General features: G+C 39.3%; 1 protein-coding gene and 1 pseudogene across 7 annotated transcripts in view; one reads left to right on the top strand and one right to left on the bottom strand.

Moving 5' to 3' along the window:
- The window catches only part of INPP4B (inositol polyphosphate-4-phosphatase type II B), a 557518-nt gene that overhangs the window by 161460 nt on the left and 374853 nt on the right, over window positions 1-21205 (top strand). The window lies entirely within an intron of this gene.
- On the bottom strand, window positions 10245-10353 carry LOC120613627 (uncharacterized; annotated as a pseudogene).

The raw sequence follows: 21205 nt of genomic DNA, 5'->3' as shown, positions 1-21205 counted from the left end.
AAAAAAAAAAAAAAAAAAAAAGCCTCTGCAGTTTTTTAAAAAAGTTGCTGTAATTCTCGTTTTGATTTTCTCCTTGAGTAAACCCACCTATTGTTTCTGTCTAATGGAAACTCTTCTTGTTTTCTCTTTTTCTTTCCATATCTTTCCCTTTTGTTTGGCTTCTCATCATGATTCTGCTGTTCTGTGAGTCAAATGGGATTTGAGGCTGAACTGAGAGCCAAAATAACAAAGCTTAACACTTCCTAAGGGAAGCCATATTTCACAGTAAATTTCTCTTCTTTTGACCCTTATCAGAGTTGAAAGTTATTTCAGCCAAATTAAGGATTAACAAGATTTTTGTTGGATAGCTTCGGGCTCTCATCGCTAGCCAGATGTCATTTAGGGAAATTGTGTTCTGCTTTTCACTAAATCTGCATCTTCCCTTTTTCATTCATTTCATTCATTTTATCCATTCATTCATCCCGCTACATAACATGTAACAAATTCTGCCATTCTGGAGCCAGTGCCATAGTGGGTCACAATGAGTGTCGCTTTCCTTATGTCCAGGGAGCTATGCAGCAGAAGGTATGAGATGGCCGTATAAATTGACAATCAAAAAATTTAACAGTGTGTTGTAGTAAGTGCTACATAAAAAGCATGTGCTAGGTATTATGAGGATATGAGGAAGCTTGCTAAATCCCAACTAAAAGTGTCGAGGAAGCCTTATTGAGGAGAGGAGATGTAAGTCGTATTCTGACGATTTTGAAAAGTAGGGTGTTGATAAATTGGTGATTTTCTATCCCTAGTGACAGCACAAGAAAAGGTGACATAAGAACATAGTATCTCAGGGAATACTCTCATCCTCTATTTTTTAAGTAACTTTCTCCAGCCAGGGTAAAGCCGAGTTGCCATAGAGACAGCATTAATGCCAGGAGAGCCTGCTCATAATGTCCACAGAGAGAGAGAGAGAGAGAGAGAGAGAGAGAAATAACTGCCTAGGATTCTGAAGGAGGAGGGACCATGCGAGGCTGTGGCAATGTGGGAAAGCCTGGAGGAAGGGCGGGATTTGAACTGGACCTTAAGCGGATGAAAGGCTGGCAGAGATTCCTGTTCAAAAAACTCAGGGAATAAGAAGGCTGAAGAATATTCCAGGTTGGGAAAAACTGACTGTAAGGGAGAGAACCAGCTCTCCAGATGGGGCTGGGTGACAGCGTGAAGACTAGCTTTGCTAGAGAAGAAAGGTTAGCTCTCAACATCTGGTTATAATGTTGGAAATGGATGAACTCAGATTTTGTAATGTTGTAAATGTCATATGAAGGCATATGGCACTGATGAAAGCCCCAGTCCAAGAGATAAATGGTTTAGATTAGAATTTTTTAGTTGTGTGATCTCAGTCATGTTTCCTAATTTCTTAGAAATTTACTCACCCATAAGATGTGGATCATACTGTTTTCCTATAAGTTTAAACTAATCAACAAAAACTTATGTATGTATTCTGTAAATTGTAATATTCTAGACAAATAAATAGGTACACGTGTAGCCAAGAACTCATAAGTAGAGAGGCATGAGAAAACTGGAGAATGTAAATAGTGGAATTCAAGATGGATTTGATGAAGAGGAGAGAAAAGTTAAAAAAAAAAAAATACGAGGCAGTGGTAGTGAGCCAATATGAGGGCCTGTATTCAGAAATCACTTGTGTCGATTCTCAGGCTGAATGTGGTCAACATGGGATTCGGCACAAGGACTCTACCTGTAATGGTACGCTACATCCCCCAACACACATGCACATCCTCTTCACCAAATTAATGTGGCCCAAGCCAAAGGAGGTTTTTAAAAATGGAATTGGAGAGTAAGAAGGTGACAGTTAAGGTGACAGATATTCTTTTCGGCACAGTAAGGTTTAGAAAAAGGCTGATGGAGACAATCCTTCTCTAGCCAGGTGTATGATTGGTTTTTAGAATTGTCATCCTCAGGCCTGAATACCATGACTGGTCTCAGGAATGATATTCTCCAGGGCTCCTCTGCTTTCTTGAGGAACCAAGAATTGCTTCCCGCCCATGCCAGAGGCAGGCTATAAATGGATGTGAGGCCTTGGGCATGTGAGAGAGGGTAGGGTTTTTGAAAAGAACAGAGGAACTGAGTGGCACAAGATTCAGGCAAGAAGATACAAGAGGAATGCTTCTGCTGATAAAGAGGGTGGCCCTATGGCGTATCCTGAGAGCTCAGCGCATGCCGAAGGCTGCTCACAAGGACACACCAGACAGACTGAAGGAGCCATTTTTGAATTCTCATTCTCTTGAAGCTCTCTATGCGTTGGCTCTTAACCACTTTACCCTGACACAAGAATTAATTATTCTTCGGGTTTCGACACATGTGCTTGGCTGGCCATATCACAGAGCCATCTCCCGGGACTTGTCACTAGCACATAAACACGTAGTTCTCTACTGTGGACAGCAAGCGGATATAGAGAGCAGCGAAGGGGCAAGTGATCCAGCAAATGGTTCGACCGCCTCTGTGAGTTTATTTACCATCACTTCTGTGATAGGGAGCTTGTTGCCAGAGTCCGTATTTCTATTTCCTGTCTTCTGTTTGGGTAAGGATTGCAATAGGTGGAGACAGTTGTGGGAGGAGGGGGGCCACGTCTCGTGTCACCCACTCAAACCAGTCTGCCCTCCCTGCCGCTGCGATTCTTCCACATGCAGCTGACTCTTGGATGACAGGAGTTTGAATGGTGAGGATCCACTTAAATGTGAATTTTTTTTCAATAAGTATTATCAATGTATTTCCTCTTTCTTATCATTTTCTTAATGACATTTTTTTTCTCTAGCTTCCTTTATTGTAAGAATACAGTACATAGTACATAGAACATACACGATATGGGTTAATTGACTGTTTATGTTATCGGTAAGGCTTCTGGTTAATAGTAGTTAAGTTTGAGAGGAGTTAAAAGTTATATATGAATTTTCAACTGTGCAGGGGTTCAGCACCTTTAACTCCTGCATTGTTCAAGAGTCGACTGTACATATAAGTGTATATATATAAATATATTACATATAATATATAAATATATAATATGAATATGTAACATATGTATTACATTTTATATATATTAGATGACATATAATGCATTATATATTACATAATAGAATGCATAATATATAATACACTATGATAATATATATAATACTATGGAGTATGTTATATAATATGTAATAAGTACATAATATATAATTATATAAATTATATAATATATAAATGTCTATATATGTATACATATATACATTTGCATTTATTGGGTACCCGTTTAATGCTTGCCAGCCTTTCATTGAATATTTACTAAGTGCCAACCGTGGGACTCACATGTAAGCATCATTCTCTCACATTTTACAATAGAGAAAAGAGAGGTACAAGTACAGGGAGAATCTAGTCTTTGGTCAGAGAGTTAATAAGAGGAGGGGTTGGAATATTCTCACTCGGGTAAAAATTTTCCGACTTAAAAAAAAATCTCAAATCACTAAATTTTCGCTTATTTCTCTGTATCCATTCTGATCCTACAAGCAAAAGAGCAGATAGTCCTTCTCTGTAAATAATAATCACATGCAAATTTCTCATTGACTCGTGCTTTTGCTAGAATATAGCGCTGTAGTTGTAAGAAGCAACATCGTATTTTGATGTCCCTCCAACTCCCCACCAACTCCTCAGCGTAACTAAGAGCTGAGTGCCCCGTTGCTACAGCCTCAGTGCAACTTCTCACTTATTACTGCAGAAACCTCAGGAGCAGAGATGCCTCCGAGCTGTGAACTAGGAGCATCTTGCTCTCAGGCCTTCCCTGGGAGCACATATGTGCCAAGGCCCAGCACCACCCTGGAGACAGGCAGCATCATTCCTTTACAACTCCAGCTGTTGAGCAGAATTTCATAGTTTCATGTGCCAGGGACATAAAAAACTTTAGATCTAATTGAATTTAACAACAAGGCAGTATGGCAGGCAACCTTCAAAGACAGAAGGGGCTTTGGAAAGAGAAGATAAAATTAGTGAGACATACTACCGACAAGAAAACTAAATCTTTAGTATTGACTGACTGTGAAATAGTAATACATAACTGAAGAATGTGGAAAATGGCTAAACATTTTCAAAGTTATTTTAACAGCCTGGTATAAACCAGAAAAGCAATTCATTCATTTGTTCATTCAGTCACTAATTTATTCAATTAGTTAATATTTACTGTATGCTTTCGATATATTAGGCAGTATTAAGCACTGTTAATCAACATAGCCTTTAAAAATACTACTTGGCTAAAATGTAGGTCTCTGTTTTCTTTAGCCAGCTGGTGTTCTCTTTGCTTATAGAATAATTTAATTTGAATGAACTCTTTGACTTTTTTTTTTGCCAAAACCCTCAAAGTATAATTTATTTAATTCCATGGCGGTTAATAAAACTTACTTTTCCACTTGTCAGACTGATGTTTTCAGTCTCTAGAAAGGTGCGAAATAGTATTTCTTTAAATCTTTTTTTTTTGCAAGGAGATAATTATGCTACTTATATGAGGATTTATAAAGCCTGAGCATGTGATAAGAATGGAGTGTTGTTATTAAATAAAACTCACAACAAAGATTCTTATGCATTTTATGATTATCTATGACCATTATTGGCTTACTTTAAATATAAAGGTTAATCAGTATATGTGAATAATGGTTAGCTCTCTTGTTTTACATAACCAAATCAAACATTGCTCAGGTTAACCAAGTTGGTGGGGTGAGAAGTCAAGATGTGGGGTGAAAATGAAAAATCAGAGGGAGGAAGAAAAGGAAAAAAAAATGAGACAGATGGGAGCTGGGTGCATTTGAAGCTTTCCTGAATGCATGATAGGTTTCCAACCGGGGGTGCCCAGGCCCCTTCCATCTTTCCCCTTCCACTTCCTGCCGCACTTGGCACTCTTCCATTTCCGGGAGACAGTAAAGGGCTGAGTGAGGACTCCTGAAAATCTCCAGGTAAGTGGAGCAGGACGAGTGAGCAGAAATATTTTAATGGGAGCCAGGTAGAAAAACAGCAGGTAATTCATTATAAGGTACAATTTTACAATAAGACAGAAGATCTGAGGAGGACCTTGGCGTTGCTGTAGGTTGGAAGAGGGTATGTCTTTCTTCAGGAGTGGAGCGTGTGTGATGAGATGTAGAAAAACGAGGCCTGAAACAGAAGGAGAAGGAAATACAATTCATAGATGATCAGGTTGCGTGTGGTGCAGGTGGTGAAATCTGTGTGTCGCAGTTCGCCTGAGATCTGTAAAAGCTTTTATTTGTATGCGGAAATGTTGGAATGACATACTGTTTAACAACTACTAATATGTTTCTTTTTCTTCTTTAAAATAGAGTTTCAAATGGCTTAATCATAGATCCTCTTCTGGGTGTGAGGTTTCCTACCAAGCTCAGAATCAGTGGAGATCTAGCCTTCATGAAGCTTATGGTCAAGTGTAGGGTACTGAGTCTTGCCCCTACTCAAATGAGCTCAAACTCATTTTTACCAAACTTTCAATTTGTATTTTATCCCTCCCCCCAAATTATGACACTTTAATAAATGTTAGTGCTATCATTTTGTAACAAAAAAAATTGCAGTAATATATTACTTAATTTTCATAATGTGTTGAAAATTTTCAGTGGATAAAGAAGCAAGTGTAATGAGGGCTTTGACTTGATTTTCAAATGAGTATACAGGAATTTAAAAAAAAAGAATGAGAGGCACGGGGCTCCGGGACATGGTTGTCTAACAAGGAGACACGTTAATGTTATTGAAAATCAGTTTATTATCTGGTATGTAACAAAACACATAAAGAAACAGTTTTGATTTCTTTCTGTTCTTTAACAGACATTGAAAAACAATGTGACTTCTTTAGTACATATCATAGTTCTCTATGGAAGATACAAACTAATTTTTTCTGAGTTTTATTTATTCTCTACTTTTTCTTACTCTTTCATTTTGGTAGCAATAAATCATTGTGGAGGGGAAAGGAAGAAAAATAATGTTGATTTTATTTTCCTACCGATGTATTTTATATATATAGAAATTTTATGTATGATAGGTAACGTTTGGTATATATATGTATTATATATATAAACGCATATATTTTTTTTAGTGGATCGAATCACTGTATTCATTGGTGGTTAGACGAAAGCATCTTTCATCTTTTATGTCGACCTATGTGTTATAGGAAAGCTTTTCAGGAAAGAAAGCACATATTCCATAAACTAGAACATGAATTTGGATGTTAGTGCCAACTGGAGAATTAAACCTAGAATATAATTCTCATTTTCAAAAATATTTAACTATATTTTAGATAAATTTTTATAACTGTATAGCAGAGAAAGGAAGCATTCAGCAGCAGTGTAGTGGTAAGAGTGAGAATTCAGTTACAGACTACTTGAGTTTTAATCCTGGCTTCTTTGCTCAGTTTCTCCCTTCTGGAAGACAAGCACGATAAGTATGCTCACCTTCTAAGGTCAGATGTTATATAGATCGAGTGACTTAATACTGATAAAGCACTTAGAACAGATCAGTACACAACACAATGTGATTTTTAATGAACAAAAATAATAAATCACTCCTTGATGAGTTGGGAATATAGTAAAGTATACAGAGGAATATGTATTATAGCAATAAAAATTCAGGCTTATTTATAGTGCTAGGTATTTTTTTCATGTTCATATGCTGTTAATTTTTTGTATCTTTCCCTAATAATATGATTTTTTCATAGTTCTTAGATGCTGATTTTGTCCCAGAAACTTCTCTTTCTATTTTTTTTTTTTGAATTTGCTACGTATTATAAAACCTGAATATGGCAGATGGTTTACAATGCCACATAAGAAGGACTTTTTTCCAATTATGTTTTTATCAGGCAAGATGCCCTTCTGTGATGGGAATAAATGGTCATGGCATTGCTATGAAATTGATATTTTCCGTTTTGGAAGGCTATAGAATTGAAGAAACACTGGCCAGAATTATTCTTCACCTTTCCAAATGTAAGGTCAAAATTGAGATAAATAAAGGAAGGCTTTGTAGTTTTCTTTTTCCTTCTTGCCATCCAGTCATCATTTAGAATTTATAAGGCAGAGGAACAGCATCTGTATGTGTACGCAATCCCTCGCAATGCAAAAAATAAACATCCTTTCTTATTCATGCCCAAATACAGACTAAAAATGTAGGTGGTATATTTAAATAATTCATTAATTTGCTGTCTCATTCACTTAACATTTTTAAGGTAAATATCACAACAGTTTAGTTTATTTTTAAGTTCTAGTCTCAGCAAAAACGGTTACATTTGAAAAGGTCAAGACTACTGACCTATAAGTATTAATAATCCTTTTGCAATTACCAAAGTAATTTGTTCCATAGGCCTATGAAATGTTTCTCGGAGTTACTGGATTATCACCTACTGAGAAGTTCAAAAATATCCGTTTGATATTTTTTTCTAACCGAGAAGCAATTCTACCTCAATCCTGAGCAGTGCTGAATTGGATATTGTAGTACGTGCTATCAAATATTACCATCTTCAGTAGCTGTGAAGTGTATCCTGTGATGATCTAACAAGATTATTAATGCATTCCTTCTATTCTTAACATACCAATGATGGGAAAGCAACCATTGTTTTTTGAATTGTCACTTTTGAGTATTTTGGAAAAATACATTAAGTGCCCAGTGTTCATTAACTTCTTTGGAGTACTTAGAAATTTGCATGATCTTAAGGCGAGAGAGAAAGGAAATGATGAGGATGAGAAAGAAAATCATGTCCAAGTCCTTTCTTTAATTCTTCATCTCGTTATCATGTCAACATTTTTGAATCCCGTTTTTATGTGAGGAGGAGACAAGGAAGAATTCCCATAAACAAGCCGATTTCTGGATGGTTGAAGCGTTCAGGTCCTGTCATGGACTTGGGTCCCTGGTGAGTCACCAGAAGTGGGAAGATTCAGATCCAGTAAGGTCTGGGGCTGGGGCTCAACTTGAAAATGAAAAAAAAAGAACCTGAGAAAAACAACTTCCTTGATAAGATCAGATGGCTCTTTCTCCCTAAGATTTATAATTCTATCCAACAGCATATAGAAAGAGAAAAGGAAAGGAGAAACTAATAATTAAAACCAAACTAAAATCAGAGACAGTGAATGCAGAGGAGAGAGACTGGGCCCTGAGCTTAGAGTTTCCCCCATTTTATCTCTGGAACTTTAATCTTTTCATCGAAGCTTTGCTCTGCTCCTAAGCATTCATCTGTTACTAACAAATTTCATGGAGCGTCTGCTTTGAAACCATGGTTGTTTGAGGCAAACAGTATTTTAAGTAAATTTACGTTTTAATTGCAAGAGGGTAGAGTACGATTTGAGAGTACCCAAGTTAGAAATGTTTTTTATTCCTTTTCAGGAGCATAAACAAATAAAGGGCCACAATGGAAAACCTTCCTTAGAGAATGTAATGAACTGTGGTTAGAGAAGGATTTAAAAATGTGGTTGCTCTGGCTGTGGTGATTTAAGACAAGTGCTGTGTTTCCATAAGAGATGTGCTCTTATATGTGTACTCTTCCTACTGTGTGTCTATTTATTTCACTGTTAATTACAGGTATTGGAAATGAGAAAAAATATTTAATGAGAATAAACTTACTTATTTTAGCATATATTCATTCAACCTTTTAATATATTAGCTAAAATGTAGAGTTTTTTCTCATTCATTCTATGCTTTCTGCAGGGAGGATGAGTGCTCTGCTTTTAGACTCATCATCTCCCTCTAGTGGTGGGCTGGAGAGGGGAACTCTGGGCTCAGTGACACCTCCCACCACCAGGAGTGAACTGCTGGAAGGATGACGAGTTACAGTTAGTGACTGGTATCAGTGCCCAGCCCTCATTTCTTATCGAGGTTAAGTTCTGCTCTTGAACCCAGTGGTTTGAGTGATGGGTCTTCTGCCCACCTTCTGAGCTGACCTTGGTTATGTGGCTATGTGTGGTTTCAGACGTCTTCAGAGCATGATACTCTTCTTCAGTGCAGTTATTCGGGATGCAACACTTTTGCCAATTTGCATAGGGAATTGAAAACTAAAATTCTAACTCCTGTCTGCTCTTAAAATACACTGAGAGAATTAATGTGAATTAAATGACTTACATCAGTATCCTTCCATCTAACCTATATATAAATATTGGAATGTGCAGGATCAGACACCTGATCTGTAAAATGATGGCCTTGGGATAAGTGACCTCTGAGGTTGACTAGGCTCTGACAGTCGGGTGACTATCGAAAGCCCTACAAGGCTGTGAACATGGTCATCACTTCTATATAAAGCCTAGTGGAACTCACCGAAAAAGGGAACTTCTCTTATGCTTTTACATTTTTTTTTATGAGTTGCTTATAATGAGTTTTACATAAGTCTGATTGTTTGTGCCCTTATAAACTGACAGTTGCAGAAATGTACAGTTCTTGTTAATCCCTTGGAGAGCTTCGACATACACAGAACTTCATAGAGACCATAGAAACTTCCAAATTTAAAAGATTGGGGTTTAAGTACTGGTTCTGTCCCTTACTGGCATTGCAACGCTGCACAAGTTACATGTTCTCTTCAAAGTCGGTTTCTTAATGGAAAATGCGATCGTTCCTACAAGTTACGTCTCTTTCCCACACTGCAGGCTGACTCCTCCTGCTGGCTGCTCGGTCTCATGCATAAGGACCGTCCTTCCACTCCTTCTTCAGCTCCTTCGCCTTCGATGAGAGGAAAAATCATGTTGATTCCTCTTCATATTATTTCTCAGCTTACTCTTCTCCATTTCTATGGCTGTCACTCTAGTTGAGATTATTATTACGATGTGCCTGAAAGAATGTATGGATCCTAATAGGCACGGACGCCTTCTGGAGCTTTCATTTTTACCCCCTTCATTTAGTGTCTTATCCCTGCTGCCAGTTTCATATTCTCGAGGCACGGCTCTCATCCTGTAATTTTTCTTCTTAAAAATCTTTAAATGGATCTCTCTGTGAACTGAATACGGACCAAAGAGAAAGTGCATCTAGCACGTGGCATCCCCTAGCGTGTCTAATACTGGGTCGGCTAGGCTCTGATGATCAACACATTTTCTCTGATATTTCCTCATATTTAAATTCAGGTTTTGCATTTTCGGTAAAGATACCAGAAAGTGAGGTTATAATATTCTCAATACATCATATAAGTAGGCATTAGATGTCTATAGTGATTTTTTATTTTATTTTATTTTATTTTATTTTATTTTACTTTTTATTTTTTTTTACACCTATAGCACCTGGTCTTCCTAAGTGGTCTCCCATCCAAGTACTAACCAGGCCTGACTCTGCTTAGCTTCCGAGATCGCGTGTGTTCAGGGTAGCATGGCCGTAGACTCAAATGGTGATTTTTATTTCAATCATTTGTTAATCTACAGATTCTGGTTAGAAATTTATAGTAAAGGAAAATTTATTTATTTATTCATCCATCCATTTGTTCATTCATTGTTTATATGCCTACGGACAGATCAATTCTTATTTAATTCCAAGGGTTATCATTTATCAGGATCATTATTTATTCTGTCGTTCAGTTTCCCCAGATTTGGCCTTTGGAATTCCCCTTCAGGTTGGCTTCTGTATCTTTTTGGAATGTTCAGTCCCCTTTTTAAGCACTTTCATATTTTCTGGAACCACAAGATGTTTCAGGCTCATCTTAAACATTTTCTGCCCCAGTCCTGCAACCATCTGTTTCTCCAAGGATGCATAGTTTTCTCTCATTGGAGCCTGGTATTTAGAAACTAAGATGTGAGCACTTAGGTGGAGTCATGGGTCCTGGGATATCATAATACCCGACTCGAAAATTGTCAAGGCCGTGAAAACCAAAGAAGGACCGAAGACCTGCTCCACATTAAAGGAAGCTCAGGAACCATGACGACTAAATGCAAAGTGTGATTTTGGACTGAATCCCGGACCAAAAAAAAAAAAAGAAAAATAGTGAGATAATTGGAGAAATTTGAGCAAGTTCTGTGGGTTAAGTAGTATTATATGTGGTATTCTAATTTTGTACATATTTATCTTCCTGTCATGGTCAAGTCAAAATAACATGACCACCCACATTATAAGTGATTTTGAAAAACATTTTCAGATCTCTGCAACCGAAGACACTGATCTGAGTTAGAGGTCAGAAAATTCAGAAAAGAAATAAACATGTACTTGGTGCTCTAACTTTACCATTTAGGAATTTTGAAATAAATTATAATGTATACCAAAAATTACCTAATTAATCTTCTTCAGATGATTGTTTACCTCGTTTCTATTTTTCCAGGATGATATATAAGGCTGTATTAAACATACTTGTACATACATTTTCAAACATTGGAAAATTTCTTTGAGATATGTTTCTTGAAGTGAGGTTGGTTAAATAATTTATGGCGCAGCCATAAGTACTATGAAGTCATTAAAAAATGATGAAACATATCAGCATTTGGCAAACTACAGCCTAAGGGCCGGTTCATCTGTGCCCATTCAGTGACATACTGTCTAAGGCTGCTTGCATGCCACAGTGCCGACATAGAGCTGAGTAGCTGCAATGGGGACCATGTGGCTCACAAAGCCTGAAATATTTACTACCTGGCCATTTATAGAAAAAGTTTTTCAGCCCTGATATAGATTATTAACATGCAGGATGACAATATTACTGAGTGAGACATATTTTATTATACATACAATAATATATGTGGGTATATATAAAATTTAAATCAAAGATTCTATTTATTTAAAGTGATGTATGGACAGAGAGACTCTACAAAGTTGTGCACCAAAGTGCTTAAGCAGTCACATTTTTTTTTAACATTCACATTTATAATTTTCTGCATACCTTACATTTTCATAAAAGGTCGTACGAATTAATTTTTCACATTTTTACCTCCAGGTTGCTACTCAAACCACTCTTTTCAGTCTTCTGCACCCAAAACTCTAGTGAAAACTGGCAATGGCTGCAGAAGACTTTGAGAGACACGTTTTAATTTTTAAATAGGGTGACTGTATATTGTGGTTTGCCTGGAACAGTGCTAGCTTATGGCTCCTGGGACGACAGCAACACTGTAGCTGTTTTTCTCTTAACTCTGTGGCAGTCTTAGCCTCCCGAGCTGCTGTTCATCTTTTAGATGTCTCTTAAGTGTTGCTGTAACTCTGAGTTTTGTCATCGCCTTGTCCCTTCTCACTCTATTCCCTCTCCCAGGAACTCTCCTCAACTCCCGTGGTTCAGTTCACACCAATATACTGATGACTCCTAAATCTGTACTTCTAACTTCCAAACCAGTGCATTCTGGACATTTTTAAGATATCCCAAATCTCATGTCACCTGGGTACCGCCCTAACTACTTCCCCTTCCCTCCCCTCCGACCCCCTAATCATCACAAACCCCTGGCAACTTAACTGCCCAATTATTTCATATGTTGGTTCCCATTCTTACTGCCACCATCCTAATTTAGTTTATCTTGTTCTTGCCTCTTTCACTGAGTGCCTTAAATTTACCTACCAGACCACAGCCAGGAAAATCAACCTTAAATGCCAACCCGAAAACAATACAGAGAATGCCCTAGTCACTCTCTTTTTAAAATCACTTCAGGAGACCTCACATTGCTTAGTGATGTTTTTCAAAATGTGGTCCATGAACAATCTGCACCAGACCCTCCTGGATTGCATATTAAAAATGCAAAATTAGAAAAAAACAAAACAAAACACTTGAAGCCCAAAGTCTGGCCTCCATCACAGTTACTGCATCAGAATTTATGGCTAGAGCCCTAGAAATTTCTATTCTTCCCACCACCAGATTGTTTTTACGTGCCATAATGTTTCAGAACGATGGGCCTGGGTGTCTATCAGTGTGCGTATTTTGTTCCAAGGTATTTATGAGAGCCTTCCATGGTCTGGTTCTTACTAACTTCTCTCATCTCATTTCTTGCCATTTCTTAACGAAAACTTTACATTCTACTAATGTAAATTCTTGTACCTTCCTGCTTATACTTTGCTGTTTAACTTGTGTTTACCTTCACCATTTCCTGTGACTGAAATACCTCTGCCCCGCTTACTTAACCTGGCCCGCTCAGAAATATATTTCAAGTCCTCACTCAGGTATTCTCATCTGCAAGCTTTCCTGGCATCCCCAGGATGGGCCATGCCCCCGGGGGCTCTGTCTCCCCAAGGTACTATTACTGAGCTTCGTCAGCATGCCTGGCACATAGTAACCAGTCAATAAAGGTTTGACAAATTGAGTTAATAATAGACGTATGAAGCTTTTTAGAATATATAGGTTCTATTTATTATCTTCTGTTGTCTAACAAATCACCATAAAACTTTGTGGCTTAAAATAACAACTTCTTATTGAGCTCATAATTCTGTGAGTTGGCAGTTTGGTCTGGGATCAGCCAGCCACTTCTTCTGCTGATAAAACTGGGGCTGCTCATGGGTCTGTGGTCAGCTACTGGTTGGCTGGGTGGCTGGCTGATGGCTGGCTGGAGCAAGAGTGACAGCTATGCATTGCCTCTCTCTTTGTGTATAAGACTAGACCCTCCGGGCTCGGGGCCTGTTCAGGTGGAGGTGGGAGGTTCCGATAGAGAGAGAAAGAGAAAGAAGCGGGTGGGAGGAAAAACTGTAAGTTCTTTTGAGGCTTATTCTCAGAATTGGCACAATGTCATTTCTGCCACTTTCTATTAGCCAAAGCAAGTACAGCGTGCTAGCACCAATTCGAGGATGAGCAAACAGATGCCACTTTTGGTCGAAGGCACTAGGAAGTATTATGGCCATTTTTGCAATCTGTTCCATGGGTCTCATATATACGAATTCATAATTGTCATTTATAATGTAACCATAAATAGGATTCTAGTTTCGTATCACTATCACTGCGCTTGCCTTATGAATACCGTTATTTCAATTTATCTTCAAACCGTTCCTTACCGTAGGTGCTGCTTGTTTTGTTCCCAGCTCTGTCACCTAACTCTTCTTCAATTAGCCTGTTCTGGTTCACCCTTTGCATCTATTCATGAGCAGTATAAATAAGCATGCACCATTTAGTTAATTACTTGGATTTGGTTAAGTCTTAAAATGAAGCCAGCGTTCCCAGGCACAGCAAACTACAGACTCTCAGCATGAGAATGGACGTGCTGCCAATGAGAAAGTGTGCCATTTTTGTATCTTTAAATTTTACCTTTCATTTTCTGCTTTACTGCCTTAAAAAAAATGGACAGTATCCAGCTTTCATTCTTTCATATCAGTTGACCTATTTTCCATTTTGAAAGCGATATTCATTTTTCTGCCTATTTGAGCAGCTCTTCACTGCCGAAAAAGAGCTCTCTTTAAAGGGCAAAGCTGTCAAAGGTCAAGTTCCTTGGCCTCCTTACTGGTGAGGTGAGTTACGCTTTGACTCGGGGCTCATGCTCTCAACCTTTGCATTCATTATTGGAGCCTGCACCTTCCTCTCCCGACTTCCATGGTTAGTCTGGGAATTTTAACCTCATTGGCATTTAATTTTATTTTCTCACCAAACCTTAGAAGGAAACCTAGCAATATCTAATGTTTGCAAATAACATGAGAAGAGAGAATGACAGGGAAAGTACTAAGTAAGCTTTTGAGTTTTCTACCCTAGGACTTTTGTTTTTGGGGGGCAGGGGTATTAATTGCCTCTCTGATTTTCTTCCTCATGGATTCTGAATGAAACTCTCAGCAATCCTCACTTCTTTTTTTTTAAATACGAAACTAGATTTTATACAAACACTTGGGAACTGGACACTTTGGTTTACAAACAGCAACAAAATTTCTTTCTTATTTTCGAGGGCATCTTGGTCACGAATGCGTCTTTGCTTCCTGTTCCCAATGACTTTTAGCATCCCAGCCTGCCATTCACTGACGGGGAAAAAAGTCTGAGGATTTGGTTTGTGACCTGGGATATATGGGATATAAGTGTGTGTTACAAAACTTAATGCATAAAACTGCTACTTTTGATACAGTGTGGCTCATAGAGATGAGATTTAGCTGCCTGTAATGAGAATTTGGTGTGACTGGAAATTGAACAGAAGCATCTTTTTATTGAAGGTGCTAAGCCTTACAACAGTCATTCAGTAGCAGAAGTGATTGTTTTTCACATTACTTTTCAACTATAAAGCCCTTCAGAGCCTCATAAGAAAATCCCTGTCCTTATTCAAGCAACGAAAAACTTGGTAACTTTTTCCTTACATCCATTTAAAGCAAAATAATATAGTGACATCTCCTTACCCAACTCTTTAGATATGTTTCAATTTTTCTCTATGTTAAAGATTTTTTCCTCTTTCAAGGTCGGAACTGTCCTCTGATAAAAATCTCATTTTCTTTTTTTGCTTCTGTGAGGATCACAAAGGAAAAAAAAAAAGAAAAGAGGAAAAAAAATCTAGACATGATGCTGGAGACTTGAAATATACATAGAAACTTTTGGAAAAAAAGATGTTTTTAAACTTTAGTTAGTATCTTTCTTACAATATGTGCATAAATAAACATTTTGATCTTCACAAATCCTTAGAAGAAATACCAAAAAAACTCAAACCAGATATTTGAATTAAAGTTAGGAGAAAAACATTCTATTTCTTGCTCCATTTGTAAAGCACCTTTAGAAATTTGAGCAAGTCATATAAATTTTCTTTTTCAGTTGTTCCATTTACAAAATGTGTGTCTATTCAACTGAAATAATTTTGTGGATTGATTTCTGTTTCGAAAGTATATTTTCATCTCAAGTCTCTTCTTTACGTTGTAGTACATTTTGTTCTTCCCTACCAGGAAATATATCTAAAATATTCGGTGAGTAGAAAATATTTTAATTAATTGTTTGTTTTTCCAGCAGATCTGATAAAAAAAAATATTTTAATTGTCATCTCCTGCAAATTTGGGAGTTATGTCATTAGTGAGTTTAGCTTTAAAATATATATTCTGTTAAATCGAAGCACGATCTTATTAAATGTTTCTCTCAGGAATTTATAGTGCTGGTTTGGCAACTATTTCCTGCAGAAAAACAGGCAGTATTAAAAGGGTCACTTCAAATGATAGTGAAGGTTTTATCAACCTGTGTGAGATTGATTTTTTAAAAATTAATACTAGCACTTATGAGCTTTCAGGATTAAAAAGTATCTTAAATTCCATGGATGGAGCTGGTTGCTTTGTGCTCGTGCACCCTCATAGCTGTAGAGAGAGGGGACCAGGTCAAATTCGCCATTCTTCTAGGGGCCTAGGTGTGCTACGAAGATGCACTTGGCTGTGGTGGAAGAGGCTTCGGAAGATGTCTTACAAACTATCAGCCCCTGGTGTTGGGTGTTAGATCTTGCTAAAAGGCTTCAATTTCGTGGTGGTCTCAATAGAGGAAAGAGTGCTTGATAAACCCCATTTTGTGAAATGAGAGGAGCAATATTCGTTTATTTGTATTTCCTGCTGCTTATCTGACGCGATATCCTGAGCTGTGATGAGGCTCCAGTGTCCAGTCCTCACCCACCACTCAGAGGGCTCCAGCACATCAGAGGGACAGAATTGCAGCCACCCTAATCCAATTGTAGGCTTTCAAAGTGTATAAAAGCCATGTCCATGAGTTACATACAATTAAATGACTCAAAACTTTTCAACATATTAGGAAGAAGAGAAGCAATAATAGAGGGTAGTTCAACAGCTTTCTTTCCTCATTATTTTTAGCATACTCTTGGCAAAATGTTCAGTTTACGCACTAAGTATATAAAGTATTTTCATGGCAGGTCTAGGTAAACTAGTGCCATAATTAATATACGTATTGAGCCATCATGGGTTTATCTGTAAAAGGCAGTGATTATAAATTGAAACATATGTAGAAGTGCAGGTGACACTCTAGGATTAAATCACAATATTGATAAATCTGATGCATGTGATTAGCAAGCCAGCTGTCGAAATGAAACACTAAAAATTGCTTTTAACAAGATATTCTTGCTATTTTATGCTTTTGACTATATATGTGATCACGCATAAAAATGAGAATTCAATGCTCCATTTTTAATCTTGGTTCATTAAATACAAGGTATACATTAAAAACTAACATTAAAAAAATTTCTCCTCACGCTACAAAAATAAAACAAAGAAAAGCAGAACAGTAAAATAAAACCGTAGCAACACTATCACTCTGTTATCTTGGGTTTTCTCAGCTTTTAACACGTGCTCTATCATTTCCTTTTTATCAAACTTATCGCAAGCTACTTTGGTTATTGTCAACTAAAAATAAGGAACATTGTCACAACTGGCAGTGCATTTGCCCTTGAGCTAAGGCAACGATTGCAAGAATTTTAGAGCCAGTCGATGGGCATCACTGTGCAAGGATGTCGCTAGCACTCCCAGCCTCCCATGCTCTCTTTTGAGCCATAGGGAGAAGTTGGGCTTCCCAGCCTCCTTGCGATGGGAGGCACCTTGCATCCACCTCTAGCTAATGGGCTGTGACAGGAAGTGATCTGTGTTAGTTCCAGGCTGAGGCTATGAAAAACCCCTTGTATCATCCCATCTCTCTTCACCTGCCAGGAAATCAAGAAAGAGTCTTGCTCCTGATGAAGAAGCTTCGAGAAGTTGAGACTCCTTTGAGCCTAGTTCCTACACAGAGCAAATTCTCCTCCCACCTCCCAACACCCACTGAATATATGCCAAGATGGAGAAATAATCCTTTCTCGTTTTAATCCACTGAGATTTCCAAGTAAATTTGTTAACAGCAGCTTAACCTAGCCGACTTTCAGACTTCATACTTATGTGTATTATTAATAACTTTTTCTAAAAGAAGCCCTATTTCCTCCTTAACTTTTAGCTTTCATCTTTCTTCTTTTCTTATTTTCTGCTGCCAGAATCAAGTTGCGGTCAGTGTTTTATCTGGGCCAGGACGATGACATTTGGAAGAGAGTAAGGGTGTAAAGGAGATGCAGGACAAATAAATGCTAAGAACCCAGAGGGCAGAGCAGAATCAATCTGGATATCAAGCCACAACAGATAAAACAGGCAACAAGCGACCTGAGTACACAGGCTGGGCTTGGAATTTGAGGTCAAGGTTGTGAAGAAGCCTCAGACAGAACAATGATGCCTTGATTAGAACCTTGGGCTCTTCCAGAGGTTTGAGATGACAGCTAGGGTAATAAATTTGGAATGAAAGACCAGGACTAGAGTTTTAGGCTTGAAAATGGCAAGTATGGTTGTCTCGGGTGGTACCAGGGATGTTAGGCAACAGCCTGCCTAGGGTGTAGAGCCTCGGTATAGAGAAAATGGATGGTGAGGTCAAATGTATCCCTGAACCACCATGCTTCAAACACAGAGGTTAAAAGCAGGGTCGACTTCATTACTAAACTCTGGAGTTTCTTGTGGCTCCAGAGGCAGGACCAGAACCTAGAAGGAGAAGTAAAGGACTGAGCTCACAGATGCTACAGAAGCTCTGCAAGGTCGGACATTAGAGGTCATTGTCATGGGCACCCCGACCGTTTCTGATGGACCTCTGTTTGGGATCTCAATTCCATTTTATATTTTACAGGGAATATAAGTTATCTCAATTCCACTGTATATTTCATCTCAGATATTCCCCATTACTACCTCTATAATTTATTCTACTATTTATCAGAGACCTATAATGACTCCTCATGATTTGGGGGTTTATGTTTACCATGACCACACCTTCACAACAGGGTTTGTGATCCAGGGCGGGGGGAATGGCGTGAAGGACACCTGGAGCATGTGTCTGCAATCCTGAGTCTATACCCAGGTTCTGCCACTGACAGCCGCCTGTGACTACCAGCAGGTCATGTGACCTCCCTGGCTCAGTTTCTTCCTGGGTGGAGGCCATGTGTCTGTGTGTTTGTGGGAGGCGGGGGGTGGTGGACTCGACGAACTTCAAGGCCTCTGTGTCTCTTCAGTTCTCTGAAGTAATTCTTTGTGGTAAATCTGACTTTCACAGAAGTTCCATTTCTGGGAACTAAAGGAGCTTTATACACGCTCCTCTTCACCTCTTACCTTCACGTCTTAACGTCTGAACTTAACTTCAGCTCCGACTCGTATCCATTATTTTCTCCTCCCTACAACTCTCCCCCCAGTGCCTGCCCAGCAGCCTCTCCCTGGCCTATGGCCAGCCTTCCTCCAGCCCTGTCGGCCCCCATGAGTGTTCATGCAGATGCTCCTGCACCAGCAGGCCTCCCCACGCAGCCTTTTTGTTTCAAAGTGACTCTCAGGCTCAGCAGCTGTGTGAAAACCTCACTGGGGGTGTGATATTGCAGGCTGGCTGCTGGCCCCGGTGGTCACAGCAGGACAGTTTTGAAGAACAGCTTCGTGCTGGTTCAGTTTTGAGGCATCAGAAAAAGGGAAGCAGCAGCTCCTCACGGCCCTCCTTCGTCCCTGCCCCTTGTGAATACACGGGGCAACGGGGCAGTTTCCCAGGTGTCTGCTTAGATGATCGGAACTGCCGTTCTCTTTCCTGGGCAAGCTGGGCACCTCTTCGGGCCCTTATCCTTCTTGCTCTAACCGCTAAGTTCGTCTTTCTGACTCAAAGTGGAAAGAAAACTGTCTCAGGTGACAAGAAACATTTTTCCAAATTAAAACATATCGGCAGGAAATCTCCACGTGCAGATCCTGCCCCCTCGTCAAAGTTAACTTACCCCAGCTCGAGCTCTTGGTCTTTGTCCCTGTGGCCTGATCGAGTGACCCGTTTTGGGCAGTGGTGCCAGCTTTCTTCCCAGTCTCCAAGACGTAGCCTCTTCCTTAGTATTTCTTTCCTCCTTAACCCTTTCGCCTAGTCAGACATTGAGTTCCTTCGCCTTTTTCCCAAATCGTCTCTAATATTTGCCCTTTGATTCGATTTCAGTGACCATAGTCCTAATCCACATCCTCATTTAGAAAGCAGTTGCTGTTTCTCCATTTACATACTGAACTCCTGCCTGGAGTCAGGGACCCCAGCAATGGCTGCCTTTGTGACGCAAGCGTGGCGTACATGCCCCCAACTCAGTTGCTGGCAAGGAACCAGAATCTTCTAGGGTCAGAGAAGTTTCTCATTTTTGCTGGTGTGAAACAAGGAGACTCGTGTGGGTCCTGTTCAGGGATTGCATGGGACCACGTGTGGTATCAAGGTCAAAGCCTTCCTGCTGCTGGCTGTGGTCCTGGGTTCTGATTGCAGCTGTGGCACTTAGCCCGGAAGACAGTGAAACTCTGAGCCTGTTTCTTTACTGACCAGTTCAGAGGCTTAAATTCATCCCATCACCACAGTCTTGTCTCTGTGTTCCCATGAGTCTCTCTTCTCTCAGCGAATAGGAGAAAAAAATAAATATATGCACTTCCTGCTAGTAAGCAGGAACACAGGAATGCTTTTTTTAAAAATATAATTAATTAATTTATTTATTTTATGGTGACTGGTTAACGAAATCCAATAAGTTTCATCTGTGCACTTTAACTTTTTTCTTTTTTTTTTAAACTGGCCTCAGGTCCTCACCCTATCAAAATTGGCTCTGGAGACTATATAAACCAACTGTAAAACGCTCATTTACAATTATTCAGTGTCCCATAACTACATGAAATAAACTGCATTGTAACCAAGCCACATAGGTTCTGTCTCCTCATCGTTCAGATTTGCTCTTCTTCTGCACCCCACCCGACAGCTGCTGTCTTTATGAATATGCTTACTGGCTCTCACCTGGGCTGCTGAGCTAGCTTTCTAAATATGGCATCTTGGCCATATTTCGTCAGCCTCCAATTCATCCTTCACAGTGTGCCAGAACATCCTGAAAAAGTGCCGGCGGCTACACTCTGAAGGCTTGATCAGGCTCCGCTCCCCACCCTCTCTCCCAACAGGCATCGTTTGGCTTGCGATCGTTGGTAGCCGCCCTACAGACTAGTATTTGGATTCTTCATGGCTTTCAGTTTTAATCTTTTCCACTCAGGGGTGTGGAATTCTCCTCAGCTACATATGGTGCTGCCTGGGGGGACAGTCTTTCAGACCCCAACACCCCCACCGGGTCTGTGGGACCCCGGCATGGCTGTAGTTGGTAGCAGGAGGGCGTGGGAGCTCCTGGGCAAGGTGGGCGGAACTTCCAGGCAGAGGGAATGGCAGCTGCTGAGGCTCAGTGACAGGAGAGAACACGGTGTGTTTAAGGCATCATTTTGCAAACTTTCCACTGCGAAATTTGGTTACAAATAGGTTTTCATTATGATGCGCTACACATATAATTGAAAACAAAAAGTTTTGACAAGACTCTGATGT

Source organism: Pteropus medius, unplaced genomic scaffold (genome assembly GCF_902729225.1).
Source record: "Pteropus medius unplaced genomic scaffold, Ma_sr-lr_union100, whole genome shotgun sequence".
Taxonomy (NCBI): domain Eukaryota; kingdom Metazoa; phylum Chordata; class Mammalia; order Chiroptera; family Pteropodidae; genus Pteropus; species Pteropus medius.
This window is presented reverse-complemented; position numbering and strand designations above follow the sequence as displayed.